Here is a 14528-nt window from a genome sequence, read left to right on the forward strand (position 1 = left end):
CCAATTCCAGGTTTAAAAATCTCTGAGAAGCTTAAATGAAGTTTTTCCCCTGCTTAATCCTTAAAGCCAAAATAGCACTATTTTCTTAATAGCTTATCCCAGCTTGTTTTCTTTCGCAAGCAGCAGCACTTTAAGTAGAGAGCCCACACTGTAATAATTTACTTGGGGAGAACAGATGGAATGGGAGAGGGTCAAAGCTGAGTTGCATGCTGTGGCTTTTTGTGTGCATTCATCTGTGCCAGTTTTCCATTTTTGACAATGTAATTCTAAGACTATTGGTATTTTTTCAGACAGCAAATTATAAAGTTAAAAAGGTAACTGTGCTTAGCAAACAGATAGGTCATAAACTAAATTGTACTACACTGTGTTTTTTCATTTCAGTTAGAGGGTCCAATTCTTAGTACTTTTAAGGACTTTAGAGAGCAATTTGTGAGGAAAGTGGGGAGAAGATAATTTACACAATTTCGCCCATGCCTCTGTTTTGAAAATTGTTTTCAGTTATATATATAAAAAGTTGTCTGAAGATTGCTCTTCTTCCATCAGCTGCCAGCAGCTTCGAGAAGCCACAGCACAGAGAGGGAAAGGAGAGGTACAGTGGGATCCCAGCCACAAAGGTAAATAATACAGTTCACCCAAAGATGATCTTACTTAATATTCTCCACTGGCTTTTCAGAAGGGCCGTATTAAATAGAACATAAGCATTTTGGTACAGGAAAGATTTTAAGCAGATTTCTTCTTCTATTGCTTTCATTTCTAGATTAGTTGTAGAGATGAGGAAAGGAATATGTCTGCATAATGTTGCATGTCTCTCAAATACATATACAAACTGTGAAACTTTTTAAGTGTATGTAAACCTGGTGCTCGTCTGTGAGGGTATCTGTCTATGTTATCCAGCCTTTTGGAATAGGCTGCCCAGGGAAAAGGTGGAGTGGAAGTATTTAAATGACATGTAGATGTAGCATTTATACAAACACAGTGGACTTTGCAATGTTAGGATAATGATTTGACTCAATGGCTTTAAAAGTCCTTTCCAACATAAAAGATTCTATGATTCTAAAAGAAAGAGGAGCACCAGCATAAGAGCATGCTTTCTGATTGAAAAGATGTACTTGGTTGTTATAGTAACTTGACTTTTGCAAAGCTCACTTTGTGACAAAATAGAGGTCTTTTGCATTAGCAGAGGATCTTTTGAGAAAAGATGTAAAATTATATGTGCAAGATATATAATTTGAGAAGTTAAAAAAATCTTCCCTTTGTCTTTGTAATCAAATTAAAGCAGCAAATACTTTCTGAGTCAGTGACAAAAGCAATAAAGCACATAAATCCAAAAACTTTTTTAAGCTCCCCAGAGATACAAATGGAGGAGAGACTTTTTCTGGCTTCTCAGCAGCAGAGCTAGTTTAGCCATTGGGGGTGTTGAAGTCTCACACACGTTCAGATTCAATATTCTGCCAAGTTCTCTATCATGTCGTTTTCTTAATAGGCAAGGCATGGGGGAGAGGATTGAACATTTTATCAAAAAAGACTCATAACAAGGTCTCTTTGGTTGACTTCCAAATGTCCTTTGTAAGGGATCACATGCTTCTTTCCCTACTTCATAAGTTCTTTCAGAAAAAGGGAGATTTAATACACCTAGGGAGACAGGAGCACGTGTGAAAGTCTTGTCAACTGCTGACAAAGTGTCTTGATGCAGACATTAATTTGTACAGTGTACTTGCTTTTGGGGGAAGATAAGTTTCACACATGTCCTGCTTATTTTTCTCTGCCCTTTGAAGGCTAATTCAACATGTATACTTGATTAATTTCATGATCCTATCCAATCTGCACAAAGTGCTCTGTTTGAGCATGTGTAATTAGCCATCTTTTCTTTGCTCTGTTCCTATAGCCTGAATGTAATGAGATACATAATGCTTTCCTAATGTGCTAGAAATTTTATAGGGTTTTTAACTGTCAGTTTGATTTGCTGTTACTGTATGTTCTTTTTATAAATTGATTCATTCTTTCTCTCTCAACACCCCAGAAATTAAACCTTTTAAAAAGCATTCTTTTCATCCACATCTAGCTAATATACAAAAAGTATATATAACACCACCATTGAATACATATGCACAAACACACACGCACGACATATGTCTAATAAAAAATTTCCTCTCAGTATGCTTCCCTGATTCCATATTTGGGTGTTAAATTCAAGCAAAATTCCCCAGACCAAACATTATTATCCAACTCAGATTTGCATATGTACAATCAACAGAGTGGGCAGTCAACACTCAGTCTCCCACCTTATCCACAAAAGCGCTCTCTGTTTCTGGACTAGCATCTCCGTTTTGCCGTCAGTTGCACATGTGCGAACCAACAGACAATGAATGTGCCTGTAGAGGCTAATGCATATTTCTCTCACAAGAGCTGCAGAAGCAAAGATCTCCAGTTTGGCAGAAGAAAGAACTCCATTTTGATTTGCTCAGTAAATATGATGCACATATCCCAGTCTAGATTTTCACTGCAAGTTGAACGTGAGATAAGAACCCTGACAGAATATTTTGGACACGAGCAATGTGCTTCCTACAGCCTGATTATGAGTAGGGACTAGAGTTCTCTTTTTCACAGCTTAGGAACAGTCTTTCCTGAAACATGACTTTCTTTAAACCTTTCAGAAAAAGAAAATATCACGGGTATCACAATTATTGTAGCCACATAATGATTAAAGAATTTCCACAACAATCCTGAAGTTCATGCTATTAGGATAAAATAATAAGCCCTTCAGCAGCATAATGAGCACTTATGTAAATAAAAGCCCAATTTATTTTTTCAACCCTTCTCTAACAAAAGCCTGTCCCTTCCACAGATCTACCTTCTCACAAAAACCAGAGAGATACAACTATCTTTGACATGATTTGCACATGGACCTCCTGATTCACAGTCTTATGGTCCAGTTCATAGATAATGTAAGTAAATATATTTTATATGTGTCTGGTAAGAAATACTGGTTCATGCATAAAGTTACTGTAACCTCCTGAAAAATGTTGTAACTTGTGGAAGGGGCAGTAAAGGTACTTAATGAAAGAGACTGTAAATAAATCTCCATTCCTCTGGAATAATGACTAAACAATCAGAAGATTGATTTTACAGTTTAATGTTTAATCAAAATGACTCATGCTCCAAAAAGTAAATTCTTTGTCTAATTTTTAATCAGCTCTAAGAAAGATGAACCACCCTGTACATGCTCTCTTGCATTGCTTTTCTGCATTTACACCACAAATGCTCCGGCCTTCCTCAGGATTGAAAGAGGTGTTTTATCATGATCAAAGACTCCATATCTACAGCACTGACTACATCTATGCTGCCCAACGAGTGAAGGTTTTACTTCAGCTTAGCCACCCATAAGATTGCAAAAGGATATTGATTTATTCATATATTTCAGAGGGTGAGGATAAGCTTCCCAGGGGGACTAAATGCTGGACTGTTCCCCTGTGAAAAATCCAGCAGTAAGTTTGCAAATACTTGTTTGCTTAAGAGAAATCCACATTTAAATACCTCTCATTTTGCTAGGAGAATTTATTTTCATGGAAACTGGGTGAAATTTCTCTCTATTTCTACTTTAAACATAATAAACTTTTACAAGAAGGAGTTAATTTCAGTGACAATTCTAGGATCAGTGTGGACCAATGGATCATACATTCCTTCTCCAGGCACTGGGAATCTGCACATAGGTTATGCATATGCGTAGCTGTGTATTAAGTAATGGGATCTTGTAACAGTACTTGGCTGTTCTGCTAATTCCTCATGATAAATAAACAATGTTTCTCTCACTGACACTGCTCAGAAAGTAGATAATGTAGAAAGGTTCTTTCAAGCAAGAAAGGAAAGAAGGAACTTGGAGGAGGGAACAAAAGAAAGACTATGCACCCTAAAGGAAACATCACGAGTCACAAAAATATTTTGTATGTAGCTACCTTCCCAACATACAAATGTTACTTAAATTACAATCACAGGCCAAACAGAGTATGGAGATAAGAATTTAGGCAATGCCAATAGTTTCTGTTTGGTTTTAAAATTTATTTTCTAATCTGGTTTAACTTTTTATATATAGCATGTATCTGTCTTTGGTATCTCCTTTGTGCTTCACTATCTTTCTAGTCTGTTAAGCCGTCATTTATGCTCTCCAGTATCTGCTCCAGTTTTACACAGCTGCTTTTCTTGCATTCTTTTTTCTCATCCTGCCCCATGCTCCTTTTCCCATATAGTTTCCAAAATGCAATGCAAGATTTTATTTGAAAGAGGGCAAAATAATTTGCTCATCTCTATCACTGCCTTGAGATTTTTGAGACAGCTGAAGGCAGTATTTCAGAAAATAACTTAGCTTCAGTTCAATCTTAACACTGTTTTGGCCAGTCTGCATAAATATCTCCAAGTGGAGCTTATGTTTCACTTCCAGGTCTAAATATCCCCTCGTGGTGTCTGCCCCACCGAGGTAGCACTAGTGCTGGTTTAGTTGTGTGCAGGAGAAGAAGCAGTGCCTTTTCTGACATCCGAATCACTTGCTTGCAGCACACTCTGCTTTCTCTTTTCTGGTGTAGCTCTCTGCAGAGGAGGAGCCCTTGTCAGCTCCCATTTCTACCAGACATTTTAGCTAAGCTTTAGACCTGAATGTTTTTCTTCCCTAATCTGATCCCACTCCATGGAAATGCAGTATTTTGGATTTAAGCATGTTGGCTGTGTTACAGTTCCAGTCTGATTTGTGTGTGGCAGAAAATCTGCTTTCATGATTTGCTTAGCTCTCCATTTGTTTTCCTCTCAGCTATAAATAAACAGTGCAAATGGTATATCTTTCTGAACTGTTCCTCTCTGTCCCATGCCAGGGACAGGAGGAAAGGGGTGTGGAGGTGTAGAGAGAATCCATCCACAACATGAGACAGGATAACTGAGAAAACTAATACAGAGGATGGCATATTTTGGGGCAGTAGGTGTCTTCAGGAACAAGATAAAGACAAATGTTTTCTTTTGTCAATTTCTGCAAATGTGATTTCACTGTCAAAAACGAGCTGTTCTCTTTTGGCACATTAGGAACTGAAAAACAGTAGAAACACCAGCAGAGAGTAAAGCACTCAGAAAGGGAGTTGAGGGGGGGAGAACATTAGCTCAGCTCTTTACTACATGATATGTCTTGAAGACAGACCAAAGAGGGGATTATTATAGCCATCTCAGAAGCAAAACCCATCCGTGATCTTCATGTGAGAAATACATTCCAAAGTTTTTTTGAGAAGTACTGCAGAGACCGCAACTCTTTTGTGACTGAGTATGACTTCCCAGACATGAAGTGTTCTGCTACCAATCCATCAGAAACTAAACAAGCAAGTGTGAAGTGGTGAGGATTGCAAACAAATGTGTTTATGTAGCTGTATGCTGCACAGCAATGACTGGCAAAGAGAGACTTTACAAAGTGAAGTCTCTATGATCTTGAATTGCATGGTCTGGGAACATGCAGCTCCTGGTGGTCTTATACACAGCTCTTCTAAAGCATATATCTCCTAAAAGGATTTTTCAAAACTATTCTTCAAGGCTGGTTTGGATACCTCCTCTTTTTGCGTTATGTCAGCACTGTGCGGCTCTGCTTGAGCACCTCCCTTCCCTTAAAACCAAATTCCCAGTTGGTTCACACCTGTTTAAAGAAAAAAAAAAAAAAGTAAACTGGAAAACACAAAGGGACAGTCAGAGTCTCATTGGCAAACTTGGGAAATGTTCCTTTCAGCACTGAAGAAAATAATCAGTCTGACCTGGAAGTTAGAAGCAGGAGTGATTAGGTCATTGTCCAGTAGGAAAAGATACCTTCTACTTAGCTGGACGTCACCAAACATGTTTATTTTCACACACAAGATCAGCAAGCATTAAGCCAGTTTATCTAGTATCAAACAGGAGAGGCTCAAATGTTTAGCATACCTACTGCATAATTCTCTCTGTCTGCTAATAACCAAGGGGCAATGAGCTGAAAAATTAATGAATATCATGTCAATTCAATGTATATCAATGTTGTGACACAGTTATTATGTAAGATGAGTTTCAGACACAAATAAAATAAATTTCCATGTTGAAGCTAGGGCACTTAGCTAATACTTGGGAAAATAACACTGAAGTTAGAGTAACTGTAGATGTTGGGAAATAAAGGAGAGAGGACCCACCAGTAAGCCCTTTCAGTCTCCAGATTCTGCTGATTTCTGCTAACAAGATAGAAAGGCCTTAGAATTATTATCATCATCCTTCATTTATAAAACCATTGCTGTAAGGGGTGTACATTACTCTAAAAAGCATGAGATTTTATAAAACTTGCCCGTACTTACAACAAAACTTCCTACCAGAAATTGTATTGGTCCTTTCCTCCCTGTGGCATACCAATTTCTCAGGTCTATCAACTGCTCAGCCATTCAATAAGCCAAATAAATGTCTGCTTAGGTCCACTGATCTTTCTCATTTTTGAGCTAAGACAGATTTGAGGACTGAGTTAAGCTTGATTTCCCTGATGGATGATGTGATGTCCATGCCCCAAGACAAGTTTCAGAAAATTCTATTTTTGGCTTAAGAGTCAGTATTACCCATATTGAAACATCAGCATTTCAAGCTGTGCAGCAAAATGAAATTTGTATGCATAAAGAACAACCCCCGCCCCTCACTTCCTAAAATCTGTAAAATTAGGGAAAAAAGAGAATTCCTGTGGCTGTCTTGCTCATTTCTTGACTGACTGATATTTGTTGTTAAAAAGCAGTGCATGGAGGATTAGCCAGAGCAATTTTTTGATCACACAGGCATCCCACGTTCAGTGCTGTTCTCCATTAATGGACTAGTGGACTAGCAGAACATGAATAACAGGGCCACACACTTACTGATTGCTGTGCACAAAGCAAGACTGGCTGTCACACATTTAAAAGAGTAATGACCAGAAATAGGAGGAAATAAGCAACTTTATCCAGACTTTTTCAAGTTAAAGGGACACCAAGATATTCATCTCTTATTACACTATGTAAGTGAAGCAATGTTTACACAAAGAGATCGTGCCCCAGGACATGAACTAGCTGCTGCTGAAATTTAGAAGAAAAGTTCTACTGAGAATCTCATCCTTATTTGACTGTGAAAATATTTCTTGTACCTTTCACATAGGCATCTGTCTCTGTGCACCCTGAGAGGACACTATAGCCTAACTATAGCAAATGTAAGCTACTGATAAATTATTTTCCTTTTTCTGAGTGATTCAGTGAGACCATAGCCTGAAAAGTTCAGAAGCATCTTTGTGTGCTTTCTTGCCAAACCATGGATCTGATGGGTCAGTACCCACCTGTCTGTGCCCTGCTTTCTTTTTCTGACAGCTGAATCTTTTCTCATCACAACAAATCCTACAACAGACCACGCAGAAGTGCTTGGAGAGCCATGCCAACACTCAAAAACACCAGTCTGGTGTGACATTCATTTGTAGTTCCTAAGTCAGTTCTAAAACACTCTGCTAAGTTTTTCAATTAAGGTCTGGAAAAAGAAGATGCCCTTGCTGAAGACCTAACCCACTCACAACATAAAGGACAGGGGTAATAAGGGGTAATAAGGGGTAATATGGGGACTTTACTTTAAGAGTAAAGTCCCCATAACAGACTTACAAGCAGCTATGCCCACCTTCCATAGCAACTTATTTATACGCTGAAAATAAACAATGACACTTGCCTATATAAACTGTATGTGCTCTTCAGATAAGCAAAAGGTGTTTTATTTTTCAGGCCTATGGAAGCTGACAGTGGAAAACTTGTTGCCTCCTCCTACTTCCATTCCCTTGCCTTATCCTTCCTCCAATAGGAGCCTCCTCAGAGCCAGTACTCTCTTACACTGCATAAGAAAAAGTGAAAATATGCCTCAGAATAATCCCTATCTCTTTTGCCTTCAATTTATCTCTTTTGCTCTTCACTTTAAATTTCTGTCCCTTTCCCCTCAATGTTACTTCATTTCTTTCAGCCCTTACAGGTCTTGCTCTTTCTTACCCTACCTCTCTCTGATTGTTGCCCACCCAATTGTTCAGACATTATTTTCCTTCTCCCAAATTTCCAAATAGCTGAATCTAACACTTCTTCACCCATCCATGAGCCTTCTTTCCCATCCATCATCTGCCTAGCAAAAGAGGTAGTAGCTACCACTTCCTGATGCTGTGTTTCCTTGTTGGAGATTTTTCACATTTTTTCCTTTCTCCCAGTTCCTATGCTGCACACCCACTTTGTTGTCTGTTCCAGAGTTGGAGAAACCCAAGAAGAATGGTGGATAACATCCCATGAGAAGAGGCTGAGTGCAGGCCTGTCTTCAAAGTGCACACAAAGCACCTAAGAAATCAGTCACTGAAAGACCAATGAGGGAGATATTTCACAAACTAGATAATAGGCTTCAGAGTGCTTAAACCTCAGCTGAAAAGTCAGGCCAGTTTTCTTCCCAATAGTACCAAGCAGGTAACCAGCCTGGCAGCTCATTTAGCAATGGAAAGGTATCTCATCTAATAAGTGCAAGAAACTTTGGTTTAGACAGGGACACCTTTGCAAAATCAAATCAGCCATTAAAACACCCCCAAACCTCCAAAAACCTTAAGCCTCATTGATTAAAAAAAAAATAATAATAATCCACCTGAAAGCTGTCTGGGAGAGAACATGTCACAGGGGAGAAATAGTTGTCACAGAAATCTGCAGGAAACAGACATCACACCTGCATCTTTTTGACAGAAGCTCAGTAATAGACTATTCCTATCTCAATTTCATACTAGCTACTTTTGAGATCAGATGGGTTTTGAGAGGATTCAGCCTTAATACCACCAGTAGTTTAAGACCATGAAATGGAGAAAACTAACCAGGGCTGTAGCCAAAGGCTTTATGTTTTTTTCTCTCTACTATTATATTTTTTTTTTATTTACATCAGATAGTCAACTGGATAGAAACTGAGGAAAAAAGCAGTAATTTCTTGTATCTTGGTATTTCCCTTTAGAACATGGACACAGTTTTATATACCCTGAGTATAGAAAATATTGCAGAAAAAGAAAATGCTACATTGCAGGTACATATACAGAATTTAAATAATTTTGTTATTCATCCTGATGACACAAAGCCACATTGCAATATTTTTACTCCCATTAATGACACCATTTAACAAGAACTCCCATTGACTCGAACCGGGCTATTCAATTAGAGCTGACTACAAATATGCTGTATTGCAGCTAAGGGTTGCATTGACTTCACATTTCAAATCAGTCCTTGGTAAAACAGTGTCCAGCATGAGGAGTGTCAGAATTCAGCTCATAATGAGGGAGTTATGGGAAGTTAGCCCCATTTCTATCCTCACATTGTGAAAGGCTGATGTACAGGATGAAACCTATGCATCAAATGATTAGGGTGAAATCAACCATTAAATTAAGGACAGGAAGGGATATTCCTTTCCTGTTCCCATTGGAAAGAGACCAACAGGGGGTAGAGAGGTATTTGCTTTCCTCTGTATTATGAGACACTGTCCTCTTTTAAGGAACACACCTAATGTCATTGGAGGGAGCTATGACACCAATGACAACCACAGTCATTCTTTCCTTCCCATGCAGGTGGCAATTTTGAAATCCTCTTCTACTCTTGTCCTCAAGTGAGTCTTGTGGGTAGTAGAAAAATTCTGGAAGTCACCAAGTCCTGTCACACTCAGGGAGACATTGATTACTTTGGAACTGGGAAAAGGGAATTAGACCTAGTCATAACTGGTCTTTCTAGGTGTGGTTGTACCTGTGCTCAGTCTATGCAGCACTACAGAAGAGGGTGGAGTAGTGTGAGATGCTGCATTTCTAAGTAGTTGTGTAGTCTGTTTTGCTGGGTTTTATTGGAAGAGCTTCTTTCCTGTTCTATTTGGTGTAACTGACAAAATGAAGCCATGGTTAAAAAATAAACCAGCTCTAGTCATCAGGAGCATTGTAATGCACATTCACATCTTGACAGTTTTTCACAGCTTTCCAGTGTAGGAGGAGAGTGCTTGCCACTAGAGCTGTAAATATAGTTTTTAGAGAAGGTTCCTGCTACTTTTTGGCCTACATGCATTTGATAAACAAAATTGGGTATGGGCATACTGAATTTTTGAACAGGACATTGTAAAAATATGAAACAAGGATATTAGAGTTCAGAAATCACAGAAAATTAAAGCTCAATCGAAGCAAAGAAAAAAAAGGAGTTGAAGAGGCAGAGGCATATTCCATATAGAGAGCTGTTAAAGCAAGGATAATGGCTTTACAAGGAGATTTTCATTCAAAAGGATAATGAAAAAGAAAACAAAGAGGTAATAATCATCCATCCATCTCAGCACAAATAGTTGTTTTGTACTGCGTGTGAAGATTTCATCTGTGATATAATCTGCCAAACAGATAATATTCCTGCTATTAATATGCATTTGACTGCAATGAGGAACAAGACCTGAAGAATAAATTGGAATATAGTTTTTTTAAATACCTAAACAACTACTACTTGAGTCTGCATGACTAGTAACAAAATTCCATGAAATATTTACAAAAGAGACAATAAGAGGTCAGAAATGTCATATACAGCACATTTTACTTGATATTCTGCAGCAACCCAGCACCACTGCAAGTTGCCAAACCAAGCTTAAGCAGAGAGGACATTGCAAACCATATCATATAATTTCAGTAATATGCACCAGTCTTGACTTGAGAGAGGACAGTCTTGGTGCTTATCAAATCCTTAAACCTTTGCTCACATTAACAGTAAGACAGAAGAGTGGAAGTATCTTTCTCAATGCTGACTTTGGGAAAATTAAGATTTTAGAAATTCAGTGAGATTATTGATAAACCCTTCAGCGCTTTTTAAATGGCTATTTCTGCTCAGGTTGCCAATATTCTAGTTAATATGTTGGAGGGCAAATGCCTTGTATCAGATCAGTTGTACTTAACCCAATTCTTCCAAAATAAGTAAGTAGCCTTCAATCATTTCTCATTATATATAGGTTAGCCCTCAAGAAAAAATGCATCTAAATATATAATATGTATGTGTGACCTAATTCATAGTAATGTTTCTGCGGGAAAAAAAAAAAAAAAAAAAACAAACCAAAAAAGCTACTGAAATCTGAGGTCCAAGTTCAACAAATCATCAGGCAAGTTCCAAACTCTATGTTCTGCTAATAGTTTTCATTTACATTTTGATACCAAGCAGTCTTAAAAAAAAAAAAAAAAGGAAAAAGTTGAAGACATCACAACAGTGTCATTTTCTTCAATCATACTATTTCTCCTTAAGAACAAAATGCCACTGAGAGTCACGAGAGCCGCGTGGGTTTTGATAGTAGTGAAAATCCCTCTCCTTCACTCGAACCCAAAAGGTATCAAAGGAAATTATTAACTGCACATTGTGGGTAAATCCACTATTACTTTTACAGTAATGCTGAAGGATTCTGTAGAGGATAAGTTAAACACAACAGTGTCACTTTTACAAGCTCTAGTGCTGTGGATGCTCACTGCTTATTTCTTTGGGTTCTTGAAATATTGCATAAAAAATATGGATGGCTCCTTAGGTTCACTCCAGACATTCACCTCATCGGTAGCCCGCTTTCAGACAGCTGACAGAAGAAGATGATGGGGGAAATAGAGCTGTAAAACACACAGGCAGCAGGGTGATCCTTCCCCTGGCACACCTTCCCACCCTCTAGCTTCTTTAAGTGAAGACAGATTTTGAATGGGTGTTTAAAAAAGCTAGATTTCACAGTGGTGAAATCCCATGTGTGCTGTTTTGACAACCCCGTTTGTAACCTCTGGTCTAACCCCAGTGTGGGTAAGAAGTATGACACAGTGATTTAACACTGCACATTTTCTCAGTGAATCAGCATACTTATCCAGGACAGGAATTTCTTGGTCCTCAAAATTATACTACTACAAGCAAGATACTTAACACCAACATATAATTCAAGCACTACTTAACACCAACATGTAATTCATTGTCCCCTCTCAGCCCCATGTATCTTTTACTCTTTGCATGAGTCAGGATCTTTTTACACTTCCACCTATTAACTCTATTTTGAATGGGGGGATTCATCTTCTTTCCTGTCTTTACCGCTGTGGGAAGAAAATAAGACCTAAGTCATCCTCACTGCCTTCAAGTAGGATTGTTCTCCCAGATCTTTGTAGGGGTCTGCTGCTTACTAAGAGAAAAACCAGCATTGTCTAGATGACAGGGCCTCAAAGACAGAGTTGTACAGTGGGATGTAGGTTAAATCAGTGCTCAGAATACATGGGTCTTCATCCTGGCTCTGCTATTTTCCTTCTGAGTGACAAACGTTGAAGCATTTTGCTGTATCTCAATTACCCACTCCGTAAAAAGCATACAGATACTTCTTGTGAAGTCTTTTCTGGCTTATGCCTTCCATAGCAATGGTTTTTGCTGTCATATGCTCCCACTTTTTATCCCAAGGCTCATTGAGACCCCTAAGATATGCACTGGGACTAGACGAAAAATATAAGAAAACAGTAAAGAGTTTTGCAGACCATGTGCTGGAAGTCATCATCTGGATTCTGATATTACAGAGGAGACAATCTTGGTGAACTGTGGTTGAAAAAAGCATTATATATTAAGAAGAAATCTGAAAAGGAAGTGTAAGGAGATGAACTCACCATGCTCAACATACCACAAAGTTTTGATAGAGGCATAAAGGTCTGTGGGTCTTCTAATGAATGTACCATATTTTCATACTCATCTATTTTATGGGAGTTTAGATGCAGGGGGCTCGAGGGGGGTTGTTTATTATGTGTGTTTGCTTGGTTCATTTGTTGTTGTTTGGTTTTTATATTGGTTCAAACACATAAACTGAAAAACTAATCTGGAAAAAATTTAATCATTAAAACAAATCACCAAGATAATTTTACGTCATTCTAAGCTTCTGCCTCCAGTGCCAAGACTTCAAATGATTATTTTTTTCCTTTGATTACAGAGCATTAATAGATGTCCAGTGAATGCAAGCAGTGGGAAAAAAGGCAACACATATACACAAAAGCCATGGGAGATTAAATGTTTACAGAAATTGTGCTGGAATTATTTCATATATCTTTTGCGAGAATTCGAGATATTGATATGAACTGGAATAAACCCTGAAATTATGTATTTAGCCAGCCTGAAGAAAAGGAAGCATTTTCAAAACAGACTGGGAGACGCTCATATCTCCCATATTTTTGCAATATGTGATTGAACCTACCATAACAGGCATAATACTGTGGCTTTGCTAATTAGCTACCCTTCAGTAGCACACTGTCTAATGAGAACATCAACCTTAGAAGTCTCTCACAGCAAAGATGTTTCAGAAAGCTGTAGTGAGATTTGCTATTAAATGTGCCTTTCTTAATTCATCTCATTAAGAGCATAGATAGTAGCTCACCATCTACCCTTTTCCTGTCTTCTGCATCTCCTGTCTTTCCTCCTTCTGCACCATGCATGCTCTGGGGAATAACGCTGCCTTTATTTAATTGTACATTGCAGGGTAGAAGAACTCAGGTTTCAGTGGGACCTCAGGTGGTGCCAAGTAGCAGCAGCAGCCAAGGCTAAGCTTGAAGTAGAGGTGTCAGGAAGAGATACAGAGTCCTTCTGCCTCACCCGGCTCAGCAAAGCTGCTTAGTCTGCTTTACTGTGAGGGACAGCACTTTGGCAAGGAAAACATCAGGTTCTCATATGTAGACAGGAGCAAATAAACCTGAAAAACAACATCGGGTAGCAGCACAGCAGAAAAGCTGCCAGGTGGAAAGCAGGGAGGGGGAGTGTTGAGTTAGGGGGGAGAGATTAATTAATTAAAATCCTTCCATATCTGGAAGCTGCAAGTATCCTTGTGCTCTGAAAGGGTGGAGCAGTTCCACAGACCCTTTTTTTTTCCAGGACTGCTGCTTCAAAGCCCCACAGCAGAAATTTGCATAAGAGCTGCCCTGAAAATGAGGGCAAACAGGGCATTGGCCAAAGTCTGGCACCATGAAATATGTTTCTCTCTTCTCTTTCATAGGAGATGCCAGCTGCTATGGACTGAGGCACAGCATGGCCCAACAAAGAACTGTGCTGGTTATAGTGCAGCAAGGCAGGTAATACAGTAAAATGGAGTGCTTTTGAAGCAAGCATTATTACTGCCAGCACTTTAAGGAGAGTGTAGGAACTTTGTTAATAGGGATGTTTCAAGCTGGGTTTTTTGGGAAAGGACTCTGCTTTGCCTCATGTTGTATAATCAGATTTGCTTTTATGCTATTCTGAATATCCTACTCAAGTTTAAGAAATTCCACAAATTATCTCTTTCCTCTTGTTCTGGTGTATTATTGTTTGCCCAATTAACGCAGGTAGTGGAAAAGACCCAAATCCACAAAGCAGAATAATAACTAGAAAAATATTTCTGAGGATCCCAAAAGCTTTGGGGAGAGTTGTGGGAAGCAGAGAACTCCAAAACTATGCATGATGGTATGAACAGCCCATGGCAAATAATCCTTTCAGTAAGTCAGCATTTCCAGTTTTCTCTCATTATAT

General features: G+C 38.7%; 1 long non-coding RNA gene across 5 annotated transcripts in view; it reads left to right on the forward strand.

Annotated features, from left to right (window-relative positions):
• Positions 1-14528, forward strand: part of LOC105758985 (uncharacterized) — a 42605-nt gene that overhangs the window by 5775 nt on the left and 22302 nt on the right. For all 5 annotated transcript variants that reach the window (XR_012054629.1, XR_012054630.1, XR_012054628.1 and 2 more), the window contains exons 2-4: positions 544-614; positions 2846-2945; positions 14020-14095. This is a non-coding gene — a long non-coding RNA (uncharacterized lncRNA). The remainder of the gene's footprint in view (positions 1-543; positions 615-2845; positions 2946-14019; positions 14096-14528) is intronic.

This window comes from Taeniopygia guttata, chromosome 2, assembly GCF_048771995.1.
Source record: "Taeniopygia guttata chromosome 2, bTaeGut7.mat, whole genome shotgun sequence".
Classification (NCBI taxonomy): domain Eukaryota; kingdom Metazoa; phylum Chordata; class Aves; order Passeriformes; family Estrildidae; genus Taeniopygia; species Taeniopygia guttata.